This window comes from Vidua chalybeata, chromosome 5 (assembly GCF_026979565.1).
Source record: "Vidua chalybeata isolate OUT-0048 chromosome 5, bVidCha1 merged haplotype, whole genome shotgun sequence".
In the NCBI taxonomy this organism is placed as follows: Eukaryota; Metazoa; Chordata; class Aves; order Passeriformes; family Viduidae; genus Vidua; species Vidua chalybeata.
Window position 1 is genome coordinate 5447668 of NC_071534.1, and position 19101 is coordinate 5466768.

Genomic DNA, 19101 nt, shown 5'->3' on the forward strand with positions numbered 1-19101 from the left:
ACTTGACTTTCCACGCTCTCCAAAGAGATGGTTCAGCTCCTGAAGAAGCAACTCATGATGTGACTTAAAATTCCTTTTCACACGACTCTTACGCAGCAAACTGGAGAGGTTTCACATTGGCCAACTCCCAAGTCATAAATAAGTAAAATGAAAATGCAAATGTGCTTTCCAACTGAAAACACTGCTGCTAGAATGTCTGTGCACATTATCTTTCCTTTTTTTTCCATCTTCGTTTTTGGTCTGCTCCTAAGCATGCAACACAACACTTTTCATCACATGACCTTTGACCAAATGGATATTATCACAATTGTATGTTCTCTCTTGCAATCAAAAAATATAGAATCTTTGTTTCTCACAGAAAGAGCTGAGTGCCATCAATGCCTCTGTAACACGTTGAGGGAGCTGCAAACAGAGATTCCAGAACAGGCCAGAGCGAAAACAGGATTTGAGCTCAACACCTAAATTATTTTCTTTTAATCAGATCACAATACTTTAAAATAATTTATCACTTCAGATTGATTCTTTATGCCTACTATACATTTCTAGAATACAGCTCTTCTCTAGGCCCAAAGCATTAGACAAAGATTTGTCAGACTTACCAGGCCCTTCTCAGAAAGCGGGAGACATTTCCTAAGAGGTTCCATACTCAGTGAGTTACTAGGACATTTAAGGACCAAGTAAATGAGAAGAGCACATTCCAAGAATATCACACGTCAGTTAACAATTAAGAAAAAATTATTTCTCATTCAGGAAGAGTTAAATTCCCTCCCAACCCCAAACAAGCAGACAAAACCAAAATGCTCCACATCTTTCCAGTTTAAAAGAAACCAATTGTTCCTTCTCCCAGCTAATTTATTTTAAACCACAATTTTGTAAGTCCTCTAAGACCTTTGCTAAACTGGAAGTAAATGCATGCCTAGCAGATACTCATCCTGAAGTATAAAACTTCCATAGATGTAGAATACATGTACAAGAACAAAACATTAATAAGTTGTAGTGGACAGTTATTTATACAAGTACACAGTGAAATTAGAAATAATATACTTGGGAATTCATGGAATTATTTAGAGTAACAAGGGCTTTACATATTCACAAAGCCTAATGGCTTTTGAAACCAGCACTGTTTAAAGAGAACTACTGAAGTTTATTCAGAAATTACTATGCAAAAGTATCCCTTCTGGCAATGCTGCAAAAACCAACAGAACATTCAGGTTCCAAAGTGCAAACTACATGTAGAGTGATATCTTTTAACTATGTTAATTACTGGGCAATTACATAGTCTTCAGTCAGCAAAATTCCCAAGGAAAACAAGTTCTGCTTGACTAAAGTCAGCAAGAAAGAACTTGAATATTACAACAATAACCATTAATGCCCTACACTTACACTCAATAGTAATTAAAAAAAAAAAAAAAAAAAAAAAAAAAACAAAACCCCACATTTAGCAATTTAAAGTTTCAGGTGGTAACTGTAACTTTCTGTAGAGGCTTTGACAAAGAAATGTAGGTGAATGGCCAACCTCAAGTTAATCCAGCCATCTTCTAAAACATATGATTGTAAAAAAAAATCAATTGAAAAGCTCACAACTATCTTCCTTCACTCATAATTAATAGGTCATTCCTATCATCAAATGACTACTTTCCCCAGGACAAATATTGCACACTGCACAACTTACACAGAAAATTAATATCGTAAAGCATTTCACTAAATAGGAACAAAGAAAACCCCTTTAAAATGCCAAAATAATTTTAAGAAATTCAAACCCAGTGCATTTCATGACAGCAGCTGCTCAGGAGGGAGCCTGGCTGCCTGGCACCAGAATTCTGACCAGAAGCCTGCCTGTTCTAGTCCGCCTAAGACTAGAACTAAACTCAACTCTGAGACTGTTGGTCTCCTTTCAGCCTTCCTTCACTTTTTTATTTGGTGTGTGGGTTTATAATTCAAACCTTATGGAGGAACCTGGACTGGATTAATAAACAAAAACTAATCATTAGACCCTGCTGTACCAAAGACACTGTCAAGTGTTCCATCTTTTGTTAGCTTTACCGACTTCACGTGTTCTGCAGTCATGTCAAGTTAAACCAGGTTAAATACACATAATTTTTAAAATACAATAATCTTTCCATGGGATTCAATGTTGACATAAAATTTAACATAAAAAAATATTTTTTTAAAAAAACCTCAAAACCCTTATTTATTAACTAGAGACTCTGATCAGGTTATGGTGCATTTTACACCTGTCCAGGCAGTGGGAAAGATTTTAGCATAGACATTACTGGAAGACAACCATTTAAAATCAAAATGTATTCTGCTTTTGCAACAACTTTGTTAACTTTTTTCCTTTTTTTTTTAAAGAAAAAATATTCAAGTATGTTAGAAGGAGAATTACTTCATTTCTGAGTGTGTTTTACATATAATACATCTAGATGTTAATTTGTAAAAAGTGATTTACATTTTTGTAACTATTTTTGAGTACTCTTGCTACTCGGTGTTCACTATTTTACTAAAAACATGTCTTTAATACAGTTCACATCACAATAACTCAATAAATTAATCTCTTCCATCTTTCCTAAACACACTCTGGAATACATGAAAGCAATTAAGCAAGCCAGTATCTTGTAAAAACATTTTGAAACCTTTTACTGAGAAGTTCATTTTCTAACAGTATTACCTTGGTCCCGCATAAATTTGGTGGTTAACTTCTAAAGGTATGCTCTGAAAGTACTAAGGATTTAAAATACATTATTTCAGCTTATTATAATAAAAAGAGAAAAAAAAAAACAAACACAAAATAAAACCCAAAAAAACAACTCCTGACTTTGCTCTACTGTGGAAAAAGCACTGGGCAACACAGGTGTGTGCACCTAGATATAGGTATATGTATAAAGAGAAAGACAAAGAACACACTTATTTTCAGACAGGAAAACAAAAGGATCTATGTATAGCAAAGTCTTCAGGGCACACAGTCAATTTAAATGAAATAGTTTCCAAACATAAGTACAATTTGACTCAGTTTTTGAAATTTTCAAGCATATTAGTTCTGTCTCATCTCCGCTTAAAAGATTCTTAAACCAATATTGTTCTTTCAATGCCAACAAGAGGGCAAGTCAGGCCTCTTTATAAACATTAAAGGCAGTTCATAAGTAATTTGTAAGGATAATTTAACTAAATCCCAGGTACATTCAATATTGATGGAAGTTAAATAGCTGTATCACACACTTTTTGAGCACTCTTTAATTAGGAAAAGTATTTATGAAAGTCCCAAAGCAGAACCTATTTTTTAGCTCCTAATAATGTTAGTCTGGTCTCAGAGTATCAGTATCTCATTTTATCATTCATCACACTGTGATTCACCCTAAATTTCTGTAAGAATCATTTTTAAGTGGATTAAACAAAAGTGGTTTTAAACTCATTTTCTGAGACCCCTTCCAGAGTCAGTTTACAATGCTATTGTCCATCAGTGCTAAACAAATGTGCAGGAGCTTGTCCAGAGGGGAAAAAGAAAAAAAAAAAGAAAAAAGGGGAGGTGGGGGCAGAAAGTGTTTTGGGTAAAAATCAGAGGAAAGGTGAACAAGGCAAGATATCCCAGTGGGAGTGTGCTACAGCCTCCCCAGCCAGGATGGGGACAGGTGAAATATTCTCTAAAGGACTGGGGGAAGTCTTAAAGATTGCTGGCCCTTTTACTGGGTGTCTGCTAGAAATCCAACCCAGCAGAGGGGAAACAGGACTGCAAGGCGGGCATGAGGTTCTGCAGGGAGGAATTCAAGAGCCCAAGCCCAACTAAAACTTAACCTGGCTACTGCCACAAAAGACAATACAAAAATGATTTTATAAAAACAACAGCAAGAAAAGGAGGGCTAAATCTCCATCCTCATTGGAAGCAGTGGAAAATAACAGTGAGAAAGAATGAGGAAAAGGCTGAGGTACTTAGCGCTGTCTTGGCCTCAGTAGCAAGACCAGGTGTCCCAGGGGTAGCCAGCCCTGAGCTGGAAGAGAGGGAAAGGGAGCAGAATGAACCCCCACATTCCAGAAGATGATGCTGCTGTGCCTCTCAGACACACACAGATCTACAGGGCTGGCTGGGATCCACACAGGGTGCTGAGCAAGCTGCTGAGAGCCCACAGAGCCACTTCCAACCATGAACCAGCAGTCCTGGCTATTTAGGCAGGTCCCAGTTGGCTGAACATTAGCAAGTATTCCTCCCACCTACAAACACAGAGGGAAGGAGGATCTGACCTGATCTCCTGTGACAAGGTGACCCGCATTTTGGATGAGGGCTTTGGATTTTTTTACCTGCACTTTAGCAGAACTTATCTTTTTCCAGTGTCTTCACCTGGAGAAACTGGCTGCTTCTGGCTTGAACTTGTGCACTCTTTGCTGGGTAAAATAAATGGTTGGGTGAACAGGCCCAGAGAGTTCTGAATGGAGTGGCTGAGGGAGCTGGGAATGTTTGGTCTGGAGAAAAGGATGCTTGGGGGGACCTTCTGGCTCTTCACAACTCCCTGACAGGACAGTGCAGCCAGATGGGGGCAGGCTCTGCTCCCAGGGAACAAGGGACAGGAAAAGGGGAAAGAGCCTCAAGCTGCACCAGGAGGTGTTTAGATGGAATATTGAGGAAAAAAAAAGATCTTCCACAAAAGGGTGGTCAAGCACTGGAAAAGACTGTCCAGGGCAGTGGTGGAGCCACCAACCCTGGAAGCATTTAAAAGATGTGTGGATGGGGCACCTGGGGACATGGGTTAGTGGTGAACTTGGTAGTGTGAGGTTAATGGTTGGACCCGACCATCTTGAAAGTCTTTTCCAACCTTAACAATTCAATGATTTCAAACTAAGTACAACTTTTCTTCAGTCTGTAGTGGATCAGGCCAAGACACTGATTTTTCACTGTGGCAGATTACAAACTAAAAGCAAGCTGACTGTGGCATGTGCATCATGTGGAAACCTCTTCAGAAACTCACACTATTTCAGAAGCTGCACCCCATGGAAAGTCCTTTTAAAAGCTTAACTGGAAAATGCATGCTAAAATATTTCAGTTTCCATTTAAATCTACACTAAATTCCAATCCTCAGAGACAGGATTTCCACTTTATTTCTGTCTATACACACACACTAAGCTCAAGAATGGTAACACAGTAATGTGTTGTTAAAATTTTGAAAAAAACAAACCTAGCACAAAGGACTTGACTGTAGGTCTCTCTTCCTCAGAAATTTTTACAAAAGCCCTAACATTAGTGTGTTCTGCAATAAACAGAAGATACTTAAATGAAAACATAGGTATTTAATATAAATGGATACTATAACAAATTCAAAGTAAAGCAATTCCATCTTTCTGTAAATAAAAAAATTCTAGCAGTGGGTTCTGGCAAAGTATTTCGGTATAAAGAACTACAAGACCAAGTTTTCACAACAATACACAGAATATTAGATAGCTTTTACCTGCATTCACTTTATTCAGAAACCTTAAAGAGACACAGAATAAACATTAAGGAAACACAGAATGAACTCCTAATATTTAGTACATTTATTTATTTACAATCTAATGGAAGTTTAGATGACAAATTAATTTCTAAACCTTTGGAAGTTTTGTATTTTGAATCTTTAAATTTTATGTGGAATCATTTCACTTGAATATAATCACTTAGGAAGGAGACAAAAAAAATTACTTAGGAGCTTCTAATTTTAAGGCTTGTAAGGTTGTTACAAAGAATCCTTTCATAATCTTGTATATTGAGATCAAGTTGCTTATGAATTGATGTAATGGATTGTTAGTTTCTGCTTCCCAGAAGAAGGGGGTTTGTTCAGCTGGGTTTTTAATGTTAAACTACTTCCAGAGTTAGGTTAAGCAACCTGTTTCGCTGCAGATTATATTCTCTTTTTGTGAGAACGGTTATTACCTGATGAAGCACCTCTAAACCCGTTCACCTTCTTCCAGATTTCTTCTGCCTCCAGCTGATGTATCCAAAAGCACATGTGCAACAGCCAGGATGTCTACAGCAGTGATTTTCTTGAAATGTCCACAGCTTAGAGCAAGCATCTGTCATCCCTTTCAGCTCATATTTATTCAATATCCTCTCCCACAGCTGCATCCTCTCCCCAGAGCGTTCACAGAATAGTTCCAGCTACAATGGACCTACAATAATCATCTGGTCCAACAGCCTGACCCCTCACCAGAAGTCAGAGCACATGAGGAGGGGCATTGTCCAAGTGCCTCCGAGACATGGCACGCCTGGGGCACCGACCACCGACCTAGAAGCCTCTGCCCTGCCTGGCCACCCTCATGAAGGGCACCCCTCAGCCTCCCTCTCTCCAAACTGGACAATCCCAAAGTCCTTGGCTGCTCCTCAAAGGACATGCCTTCTATCATAGCTGTACTGAAGTATGGAATTTCCACTCCATTTTCATTCACGCTCGTTGTCACTTGAGAGAGATGATTGCCATTTGTGAATTTTTCATCTTCTGCTCAGATCAAAAGATGCAGTGCCTTGGTGTGGCCGTGCTGAGAGCTCTCATGAATGCAATGGTTCATAGCCAGAGTGCAATACTCCAGCATGTACAAAAATGAAACCCAATCAGCCAGCACGCTCAAACACTGATAGCAATGCCCCTGTGAACTGCTTTTCTATAAATAACACAGCACATTAAATCCCTTTTTAAGTCCTTTGTTGAAGGAAAAGCAACACCTCCAGTAACAGATCCAAGGCTACAGCCTTGAAATTACTACTTTTCACACTGGAATAATTTGAGTTTGGATGTTTTGCACTTCAAAATGTGCTTGCACACCCTAAATCCATCATTTACAAAGATATCAAGTTTTAAATTCTGTCAGCCCTTAGTGCCAGCTTCCAATTGTATTCCTACAAGCAACCTACCCTCCAGCAGAGATTGCTCTGGTTGATCTGCTACAGCCTTATAATCCAGAAGATGAAGAGAAGCAAAAGTCTCGATTTGGTACCATCTCTGCTATCAGCATTAAATATTTTAATTACTTTTTCTGAAAGGAAACAACTCCAATCACTACTCTTGCACAGGCACCTAAAATCAATTTATGTGTTGATAAAAACAGAAATTTGCCATCTTTTCCAGGATTGCACTAAAATGAGAGGAATATTCCTGGAGTCTATGGAAGAATGGGTCTGAATGGGTCAGACCCTTTCTTTGGAAGAAAGGGTCTGAACCTGACTTATGTTTCACTGCAAGTGAAGACTTGCATATTGAATATTTGAGTATTAATATCTGAGTATTATGATGCCATATGTTATCAGCTAAAGAAGTTCAAATTTGGTTCTTTAATCAAGGAAAATGCTCAATAGGTGAAAACTCTATATTCTAAAACTTACCACAGTTGTTCATGGGAGCCCTAAAAATCAGGATTTAGCCCTATATCATTTTCACTGAGTGGAAGGTTTTTAAAGACCTCCGAGTTCTACAAACTGCTTGAGATTTAGGTCTTTCTTAGTTTTTTTTTTGTACTAAATCAGCACTATAGTTTAGACATGTTTGATTTTCTTAAAATTAAAACTTAGAACTTTTGCAAATATAACACAAGACATATTTTTAAGCTAAATCCATTTCCAAATTCTTCACTGACAGACATTTAAATGAATGCATTTTTATCATTCCAATGACAAATAGAAAAACCGGCTTTTCTCTTATGGGCATTATATAGGTATATAGAAATTATATAATATTTCTCTTTCTGAGGATCCAAAATGACTTTATAAATATTACACTCATTCCTCTAGCTGTTATTCAAAGGATGGGAAAATTTACTAGCAAGGTGATCACAGGAAATTTTAGCCTCATGAACGCCAACAAACTTAAGGCAGACACAGATGTCACATAAATCTGATGGGAAACTGCAGAAAAACTCTGTAAAAATTACATCCCTGAAAACCTCTTGAGGAACATCCATTGCCTCTTGTATGTGTAAGTAATAAAATTTAATTAACTTTTTTCTTAATTCAGAAAGTCCTCTGTGATTACTTAGAAAGAAATTTATGGGTACGTAATTCTGTTTCTCCAACCACTCCCTAGAATGGAATTTACATTTTAATGGTTTAATTGAAAGAGTGGACAGAACCCCCAGAATTCATTTCAGTCACACCTAAAATAAATCTGCCAACTGAACAATGAAAAGGAAAAAATGCCTGCTATGTCAGAAAAGCAAAATTCTTCACATTAGTCAATCCCAACGTTTCAGGACAAAGTAATGCAAATCCCACTGTACGCCAAGAAATTTTAGATAATACAGTTCTACATTAAGAAAATTACAAATCACTTAATTTTTATATGTAAAAATAGTACTACTTCTGGAGACTCAGGTCTAGAGAGCAGATCCCTTTGCTTAAAGGATGCAAAGTGATGAGGGAAGATTAGGGTTACAAGAGGACTTATCAGAAAAGATAAATCCAACCTTCAAATTTAAGGTATTTATTTTTACTAACACCAGCAGGGATTATGCCCACATAAATCTTAAGTCTTTAGAAGTATGAGGTAGAAAAAAGAAAAACAAGTCCTGCACTTTGAATTTCTGATGCATTCTTACATTTACAAACATCAAAGTAACAAAGTAATGAAACGTAACAGATGTAAAAATACAGTGCCTGAAAGTCACCTTGAAACACTTTTTAGATGATCTGCCACTTACACTGCACTTAAAGGTAGATTTATTCCACATAACTTAAAATTTAAAGAGTCTGTAGCCTGAGACTTGGAGTGTACTGAGGGGAAAGCCCTACACAAACTGCAAGCAACAAGCAAGCAAACAAACAAAATAACGCAGCTGAAAAATTCTGAGTATCAAAACTGGTTTAACAAGAATTTTTTCTCTTTCATTATTATAAGCAAATTAGTTTTCCTTGAGCAGAAAGAACTTCCCTGAAAGGGCACCTGAGCATGAAGCACTGCACAGATGGACAGCAGCAGACTACACCACACGTGAGGATATCGGGCCCTGCACACACAAATCCCGCCTCGTGTACCTGAACATGGGCAGGAAGGCACTGTGAACTTTTCATTTAAGGACTCACAGAAGGTGTGTTTCCATCATACCACAAACCTTTCCCTGTTTGGTGTTGCAAGCTTTCCTGGAAGCTGGGTTTTCAGTAGGAACCCAGCCAAGGCCTCAGAGAGACACCACGCTTAGGCATCTGTCTCAGCAGTTCCGTAAACATCTGGGGAGTTATTGCCCTTAAGATTGCGATCCAATTCTTCCTCTGGAGCAGAAATATGCTTCATAGCATAACTGCATTTTGGCATCTCTAAATCTGTGTGGTTGTCATCAGCCTGACACCACGGAAGCAGCTAACAGTGCCTAGACAGCAGATACTCTTCACCAAGCTCTGGCAGTAGCTGTGTCACTTGGAAATAAATGTGAAGGAGCTGGCCCAACAGCCCATGGTTGTTTTCAAAGACATGCAGAAAACAGTCAAGGAGCTCCTAATCAATTGCAAAAGAACTAAAACTGCACTGGGAGTTCTAGTGAGGCATGGTCTGATCACCGTGTCTCCAAATCCTCATGGAGGTTTTTGTGTGAACACGACAGAAGCAAATGTGTCACCTGGTATGCTCAGTTTTCAACCATTCCAGGTAGAATCAAACTGGTAGGAAGCCTTAAACTTAACTATAGCAATGGTCAGAGAAAGATTTGGATGAAAACAAATCCAAAGGCGACAGACCCTATTTTAATGTCAATTGTCTCAATCTGGTGTGCACATGACCCACCCATCCCCTCAGCTGAGCTACAGTAAAACACCATCTCAGCTTCAATGTCCCAGACTAACAGCAAGAAAGTGTTATTGGTGGAACAATTCACACAGACACATTGAGGTACAGAGCACATAAACTTATCTCCTGTATTTAATTGTCTTCCTTTCAAAAGATGCTTAAAAATCTCTTTAAGAGGCTCTGAAAAAAGGCACTGGGATTATCTATCCTTCATTGAGCTTCCAAACATCACCTGTTTGAACTCTACTGTGATTTTCTTCTTTCAGATCCTACCAGCATGAGGATCACTACTGCACTCAACAGACACTGTCTGCCCTGCAGTCTGTGTTTGAGGATGGTCAGCAGTCTGTTTCCAGTGTTAGGGAGTGAGAAACTGATAGTCCCTGAAGGAAAAACAAGGAAGTAATTACAACACTTGCATCAACATTTACTTTAGACAGTCAAGCTGTGGATGTGGAGGTGCTCAGATCATGGTCATATATTCAAAAAATATATGTGGAAGAGCAAAATCTGAAGAACAGAAAGGCAAACAGCCAGGAAGTGCTGAGAACAAAAACTATTAGGCAGGCCTAATGAAACAGGTGTTCAAGCACTGTAACAAACCCTACCCAAAGTTCCACTAAAACGCTGCTGTAAGGTGGCAAAAGATGCGTTCACGGCGTGCAATTGATAGGCAAAAAGAATTGCTAAGACAGAAAAGAAAAACTGCTTATGAGATAAACGAGAGTCTCGTGACAAGAACCAAAGCTGCAGGCAGAGCTCATTGTGACAATATCCCAGAGCAGAAGGGTGGGCTCGGGCGCTGAGGTATCAAGACGACACAATCAGCCCTGTTACACAGACCAGAAGCCTCAAAACTCCTAAAGTCTTTGAAGATCAGATTTACATAAAGTGGTTTAGATAACTGAAGATTCAGAGAGATTTTCAGGAATACTTCAACACCTAACTCCATTTATAGTAACAGATACTAGGTGCCCACGCACCTCTGAAAAATCACACAGGATATTTCACAACTAAAAGATTCTGGACAGCATTTGAAAACTTGGCCATGTACAGTTTGGCTTTGGAGGCATAAGAGCAAAGAACTCATAGCCAGGATTTCCAAACCTCTGGGCTAGAGACCTACTCCAAGGGTTCTCCTGTTGATAGAGACACCAATTTTCTGGTGCAGAGAAGGAATGTGGCGCAGGGAAGCAAGCCCCTGCTGCTCCTCTGAACTAATTCTAAAATCCCCTTTTGTAGCGACCCTTGTGCCCCATCATTAAGGGCATCACCAGCGCCACACGCGGCTGTCAGCGCTGCGGCACAGGGAGGGCTCGGGCAGGGCAGGCAGCTGAGGGGGCAGATGAAGGAAGGAGAAGGCAGGTTCAAGTAGGAAAAAAAGGCAGCAAAAGGCAGGAAAATGCAGGAAAAGGCAGGAGGAGACAGGTGAGGGCAAGTGAAGGCAGGTGGAAGCAGGTGGAGGCAGGAGAAAAGAGATGGAGCTGCAAGTAGTTGGAGGCAGGAGAATGGCGGCAGGTGGACCTCGAAGCGCCCATCCCCGCAGCCACGCTCCGGCCGGGCTCTACCTCCTGCTCGGCCAGCGCAGCTCCTGGCTGTGACCCGGGCCTGGCAGGGCTGTGACCAGGGCCTGGCAGGGCTGTGACCTGGGCCTGGCAGGGCTGTGACCCAGCCGGGACTAGCGCCCGCTCCGGCCGGCCTGCCCCGACCCGTCCCCGCTCCCCGGCGGCGCGGCCTCACCCGGATGTGGATCCGGCCGCTCCCCCCCCCGCTCCTCGCGGCCGAGGTCACCTTGATGCCTCCGAGCTGAATTGTCTGTCCCCAGGCTGGGTTGTCTCACCTTGTGTAAACGCAACTGATGGTGTCAGATAACTTCTACAATACGAGTTGCTTAATGAAGGAAACAACCTTGTGTTTGAAGCATTGCGTAAGATTGCATCACCGGATAAATATGCATTAGGTAGGCGGAGAGCGTGGATTAGATAGGCGGGTCCATGTGAGTTTTGCTCTATAAAAGATTGCAAGTTATTAACACCTGAGCGTGGCTTGTGGCAAGCCCCACTGTGCGCCCTTTAGAGAATAAACATTATTTATCCTGTAAACTTTCTAGACTGCTCTGTTTGTGTTTAGGCAGCTCCTAAAGTGGGGAACAGCCCCCGCAGCGCCGGGCGCTGCTGCTCATCCCGGCCGGGCTCGGGGCCGCCCCCGCCCGTCGCTGCTGCTGCCGGGTAGCTGCTGGAAGCACGGCTGGAATCACGGCTGGAGTCACCGCTGGCATCACCCCCGGTCCTCGACGGAGCCTCTGCCCCTTGCCCTTTGGTTCCCGGTCCGTGTTTGCTCACCCAGCCCGACCGTGGGCTCGGTGCGTGGCAGAGCACCAGCGGCGTCTCTTCAGTGTCATCCCAGAATCACGGGATCCTGAGGGTTGGAAGGGACCTCTGGAGATCATCCAGTCCAACCTCTCTGCCAGGACAGGGTCACGTAGAGCAGGTGGCACAGAGGTGGGTTTGGATGTCTCCAGAGAGGGAGTATCCACACCCTCCCTGGGCAACTTCCAGTGCTCTGCCATCCTCAACGGGAAGAAGTTCTTCCTCATGTTAAAATGAAGCTTCTCGTGTTTTAGTTTATGGCCTTTGCTCCTCATACTGTCAATGGGTACCACTGGAAAGAGTTTGGTCTCTGCTCTTGGCACTCCTTTGAGATACTTACCTGCATTAATGAGGTCCCCTCTCAGTCCTCTCCTCTCCAGAATAAACAGCCCCAGCTCCCGCAGTCTCTCCTCATCAGAGACCTGCTCCACACTCATCACCTTTGTGGCCCTTCTCCAGTAGCTCCTTGTCTTTCTTATACTGAGAAGCATGGAAATGAATCAGGACAGTGAGGATCACACCAGCCCTGGGCTGGGCAGGAGGAGATAAGCCTTTGTGCCATTCTGAGAGGACATGGCATAAAGAGCCCAAAGTAAGGGCAAGCAGCTGAGCTGTGAATTCATTGTGATGAACTGGGAAAACAACTGGTTAATTTCACTACCGAACCTCTTTTGTGAACAGAACTCTGTCAGTATCTAGTAGAAAGATACTTAATGAACAGTACATTAAAAGTCATAGAATGAAAAAGATGTAACATTATGCCGCTGGAGCAGTACCTTGCAGCAGTTTCCTGTTCCATACTACGTGAAGAAACATAAGATCACAGAATTACAGACTGATTTGGCTTGCAAGGGACCTGAAAGCTCATCCAGGTCCACCCCCACCATGGGCAGGGACACCTTTCCACTAGCCCAGACTGCTCCAAGCCCTGTCCAACCTGGCCTTGGACATTTCCAGGGACGGGGCAGCCACAGCTTCTCCTGGCAACCTGTGCCAGGGCCTCACCAAAATATTATTAAAAATGAAGAGATATTATGGTGTGGGTTTTGTGTCCCATTATACCTGTCTGCAGTGTTCCCAAAGGTAGCTATAGGACATTTTTTTTTTGGAGTGGTAAATAGCATGCAACTTTATCAGTCTTCTTCTAAGATATACCATGGGAAAAAAAAAAAGTTTGTGCCTATGTGCTGAGCACTATAAAATTTGACATTTTGATAGAATTTTCTGAAACATTCATACTCAGCAGATAAAAACAGCAATTAAGGGCTTGTTTTCTGCATGAGTTAGTCTTCTACTGCAGTGTTATCCCAGCTAAAGACCATTATATCAGTCAGTCAGATGGTAGAATTTCTTCTTGTATGTAAAGGGGAAAAAGACTCCCTAAAAGCACCTTCTCAATATTCTATATTAATGTTGGTACATTCCATAGGCTTTATAAAGTTTTAGTCAGTCGTTATTTGGTTGGTTTCTGTAATGCTAAAAGTGAATGTTTAGATCCTCAGGACTTCTGGAGGTTCTTTCCAGGGTGGTGTTCAAACCTGCTCTGTGATCTGGAGTGCCTGCTCCTGTTTTGTCAATAAATTGAAGATTTCACTTCTGTTTACTATCAAGATATTTTTCTCTTTGTACAGATTAATGTAGTTTTGGATTACTGAAGGCAGTAATCCATAAGTATATTACATTTATCATCAATGTGTTCTTGTATTGCATCTCTGTAGCATGTTACTTTTCTGTTTTAGAATTTGCTATACTGTTTTTTGCAGAAGGAATAAATATATTCTAGGCAAAAAGCCAAGAAAAAGTAGCTCTTACTAAGCCAAATTAGATAACTACAATTTCACTGTGTCTTTAAAGCACAGCTGTGTCTTTTGGGTTGTGAAAATTAGTATTTAATACACATAACTTTACACTTTTCTTCTTTTCTAAAGAAAAATGTCCTCTCAAAATGTAGACTCCTCTAATTAGCTTATTTTCTCCACTTTGAAATTTAGTAGAAGTAAATGTATTCCTTGTTACAATTTTTATTATTAATATTATTATTATTATTGTTGTTGTTGTTGTTATTGTTATTATTACTATTCCTGAGTTTACTCAATCTCTTATATTGGCCAATATCAGAATTCTCTTTTTTTCCATGTCAGAATTTGGTAGATGAGAAAAATGAAAGCACTTTTGTTTTGATTTTCCCCTGAAGTGACTGCATTAATTTTGTGTCTTCTATCCTTAATTTATATACCAGGAGCGCAAGAGGAAAGTGTGCCTAGTATACTAGGACTGTTCCAAAATAGAATTCAAATATTAAGTTTTTTTTGTGTATGATTATATTTAGCTTGTCCAAAAATCCATTTCAACATCTCTTCCACACAATTTAGATCTTTGTAACACAGACCTCTATCTGTGGCTGGGATTTTTTGTTTACTTGTTTATTGGGTTTTTTTAGGGCTATAATTTTTGTATTTTTGGGGTTTTTTGTTGGTGTAATTTGTATTTTTGGTTTCCTTGGGGTCTGATGGGGTTTTGTTTTGGTAACAGTCTTCCTCTCTTCCCTACTGATTTGCCACACAGTAGTTCTTGAAAAAAGCTGCTCTTGGTCAATCTACTTCAATTTTTGCTTCATCTGACCTGTCTCAAGGCACCCATAAGCTCACTTTGAAACTATCACTGGATAATGCTCCTCATATTTTAGGAGTATTTCTTGTTGTAGCAAGCCCTGAGGAAATAGAGCCAAAACTTTATTACTGTCCTGCACTGCATTTCACTGAATACCCCAGTTTGGTCAGACTGTCAGTACAAATCGTTGGCATTTTTTTCCAAAGCAGTATTGATTCTCGACAGCCTCTGTATTTTGGGAAATTGAAGGGCAAAGAAGCAAAACGGAAACAAGAAAAATTGTCTCAGACTCATTCCTTGAAGAGGACAATTTAATAAGTGCAAATTCAGCAAGTAGAGAAAAACGCAAGAGGAGGAAACACATTGCAAATTATACACTGCTACAGCTTTTAGAAGGAATCAGGAAGAAGAAGCTGTATGGGGGGCTTGTATTTTGGCTTAAGGTTGCATGTAGTAAATAGCAAAAGGTTGATAGTTTATGCTTTTTAGCTGCACTCAGCTTTAAACTGTGTTTCTCTCTAAAGCTTTATGGAATATGAAAAAGACTTTTCATAATACTGAAAAACAGAAGGATGAGTATAATTGCACCCAAAATAGTTTGAACCAATCTAAGACCAAAAAACATCTTAATTTGGGCTGAATGTTATTGTTTTGTCTCCTAGAGAGCAAAGTTTATAGAGATTCCTGTCAGTTCTGGGACTTTTTTTTTTAAATTCATTCAGCCTTACATGGTAACACTGGGTGGTTATAAATAGGTGGGTGATACCCCCCTTCATTTAAGCATTTTTTGAGCATTATGAAGCCAGTCATATTTGTGGGTCTTCCAAAGGAAACAATGTTTGTAATGCTGTTGGTCTGGAGGCTTTTTTAAAATCCTAGTAGAGAAATAAGCAAAACTGCTAAACAAGCATGATTTTTTAAATAGATATGGATTGATTTACCACAATTAAATGCCATCATTAACCTACAGTGCTGACTTCCATACTGAGGGAAGTTGGTGATAGAACACAACAAAATGAAGTATTTACTTTTCTTACACTGAAGCAGATGGAGACAATGGGTCGTGGGACAGTGAGATTCTTTGTATGAAAGGTAGACACTATTTTTTTTTTTCTTTCAAATACAGCCAAGCCTTAGGGAATCTGAAGTCTTTATTATCCACTGTTTAGTGATCAGCAGGGAAGAATGAACCAAGTTCATCTTTTTGCCAAACTGCCATTTCCACAACAAGAACCAACATCCTCCCTCATTCCTGTGGTCACTATTAGGAGCAATGTCCAGTCAGCTTGAAAGGGCAAGAGAAGAAAATGCTGTATTAACTATGCAAGTAGTCATCATGTGTAGGATAATTTAATCTGTTTCAATTTAAACCTCTGATTTTTACCCTACTGAGGTACTCACCTACTTCAGACCTCACAATTGGCAATAAAGGAAAAAGTGTATTTGCTGCTAGACCACAATCCAGCTTAGCAAAAGTCTGCCACCCTTTTCTACTTGCTAAAAAACCCCACAGTCAAGGCATACTATACTTGTTTGCCTTTTAGGGTTTTATAGAAAAAAACATAGTATGGAAATCACTGTCATTTCCTTTCAAGATTTACTAAAAGTAGGCAGTTAAAGCTCTTGCTGTAAAACCAAAACCACTATAGAGTAATGTTTCTCCTCTACCTATTAAAATATGTATCTTCTCTTAGATGACAGTAGCAGAACCCAGAGGCCACATTCTAAAGTGTTGGTTTTTGTTTGTTTGCTTTTTTTTTTTTTCACCATTTCTAGAATCTGTTTATTGGCAGAAATGCCAAGGTTTCTGCAGCTTCACCAAGAGTCATTCTGGTAACATGTTGTACTGTACCTGCCATCTTGAGTCATGCAGTCCTGTCCCTGCAGTCAATTAGTAGTATCTGCCTAACTGATCTTCTGTAATTATCACAGCTTTTGTGCATCTAAATAAACACTGTACTAGGTGGCTTGGATTTTTTTCAGGGTTGGGTGTTTTTGTTTTAAATATTGGATCCTGCTGTTTTTTAAATCCTGTGGAAATACTTTTGAATTTGTAATCAGTGATCTATTTTTCAGCTACCTTTTTTTTCCTGGTGTAATTGATTTATATGTTAAGAGCATTTGTATAAGCAGCAATGTTACACTGGAGACATCTTTTTGAAATCATGTTAAAAGGTTTGAGACAGATTTTTGGTGCACAAGCACAATTCTTTTTAAACCAGTTTTTGCTTACATCTGTAAGAACAATTATGAACGGTGCTCTTACTTCAGGTAGTATTTTCATACAGTATTTTAGCTTCCCTTATTTAATGTCAAAAGAAATAAATATTTGAGTTTACAGAAATTCCAGAGTAAACCATATGGCACAAAGAGGTCACCTAGTTAATCATGGAAAACTGCACAAGTGCTTGGAGAATGGTTTAGCTGGGAGGGAAATGTCCAAGTAGTTATTTTTAAAGCCATTATGAACATACTTCGGGCACTTAAAGTCAGCCAGACCGCAGCCAGACCTCACCAACAAGAAGTAGGGCTGGATTCTTCAACTGGCAGCTAATATTCATGTATTTTGTGGGTGTTTGAAAGAGTGGACAAACAAGGTCCATAAATTCTCTCAACACCGAGGGTAAGAACTCCAAACTTTACCCGGAAGAAATCATTTCGGAGGACAAAAGTATTGCCTTTTGTAAACAATTCTATTTTCACCCTTGACTTTCTTAGAGCTTCAGTATTCAAGACTTCTATGGATTGGATTGAAACACAAATTTATTTATATCATCAGTATCTTCTCCACAATGTTGCCAAAATACATGAAGTTAAGCATATGTTGTGGGTTAATGTCCAGTAGCAGAGAAATTCAACAGACCAAAAGTTTTCCTAAAGCTTTTGGTCTTATTTTAAGTTTTTGCTGTGTTGTTGTTCTTCTGCATTTATTTTAATTTTTAATAAATACTTGAAAAGAAAATGACATTCTTTGCACCACTACTGGATTTATCCCATCAACGTGGTTTTGTGGAGACTAACTCAAGTAACAAGAGAGTTAAATCATGCCACTTCCTTACTTTTAGTACCTCTACTCAGAGTACCTATATTTGAAAGATAGAGCTTTATCATAGGAATTTTGGTTGTTTATTATTATTTTGTTAAAATTACTGAGAAAATTTATAATAATAAGTTTGCTGTTAATAGTAATGACTTGAAATGGACATTAGGTAATCTAGGAAGTCATGCGGTCCATCCTGAACTTCCCTTAAGCAGGAACTGGCACAGTTTTCTCCAAGCTATGGAAACCCAGAGCTGAATCTCAGAATTTCTAGAATCTCAGAAATGTCAGGTAAATGATCCAACAGCTAAAAAGGTGGGTGTAAAATATTACAGAGAACTTGCATAAGCAACTATTCCAGTTACTCAGGGAACAAACTGGAGTCCCAAAGAAGGACAAATATTATTGTTTTGGAACAGCTGCTTGGAATTGTGTGTCCTACTGTGCAAAGCATGACTCTAGTATAGTAGTTGAATCAGATGCAGTGCCACATTATTCAGTCCTGGAATCCTCTCAGACCAAACTTGCTGGAACCGGGTACTGCCTCAGATTGTTCAGCATATTAGCATGTAATTCCTTATGAGTGTCTTAATATCCACTGTTAAAAATAGCTTGTGGTAAGACCTAAAAATCTTCAGACTGAGCATCTGAGTGCAATCCCGGAGTTATTTGTAACCACCTATGAATTTGTTATGTTTGAGACAGACTTGGGCAAACAGCCAGAAAGGTTCTGGAAGGAAAGAACCCTCAATTAGTTCTCCTTGTAAGCGTGCACCTTTTTGTGAGACCTGGACTTTGTCAGCAGCAGTGGCTGCAGCCATCACTGTTGGACAGCTCTAAGCCAGGGAATGGCATTCCTTCCACTGGCAGTCAGAGGGGACTGACCATTCCTTTCTCCAGCAGTAATCCGACAGTGCCGGGCCATTGCACCGCCAGGAATGTCATACCCGTGCCTACATATAGTCAAAGATCGAGCTTGAAATTACAGAGCTAAAAGGAACACGTATTTCTGTTCCACTTCTCTTTCCTGAATGAAGACATGTTTTGCCATCTCTTCACACTAAATTTTAGGGAGAATGATTAACCACGTGGTCCTTTTTGGGGGGATAACATCATAGTAATAACTGTCAAGCAAATAGGTGATTAGTATTCTGATCCTGATTATTCATTCATATACTAGAGTTTGTTTTTCCATTTGAAACACTTCCAAGTAGTTAAGCTGCTATGCAAAAGTTTAATTAAGACCATAAAAAGATGGTTTGACTAGATATTTTTATTGAAAATAGGTAAATGTTTGCTAATGTGCAAGAGTATCAGAGAAACCTCCCGTCAAGCAAAGAATTACAAGTAACATTGGAGA

General features: G+C 39.8%; 1 protein-coding gene across 8 annotated transcripts in view; it reads right to left on the reverse strand.

Annotated features, from left to right (window-relative positions):
• Positions 1-11739, reverse strand: part of CCDC91 (coiled-coil domain containing 91) — a 113197-nt gene extending 101458 nt beyond the window's left edge. For 5 of the 8 annotated variants that reach the window (XM_053943988.1, XM_053943989.1, XM_053943981.1 and 2 more), the window contains exon 1: positions 11563-11739. The gene's annotated coding sequence lies outside the window, so the exon portion shown is untranslated. Of the gene's footprint in view, positions 1-11290; positions 11426-11462; positions 11492-11513 lie in introns of those variants that run through there. The other 3 variants (XM_053943985.1, XM_053943983.1, XM_053943982.1) reach the window with 3 other exon arrangements.
• Between the last annotated feature and the right edge of the window lie 7362 nt (positions 11740-19101).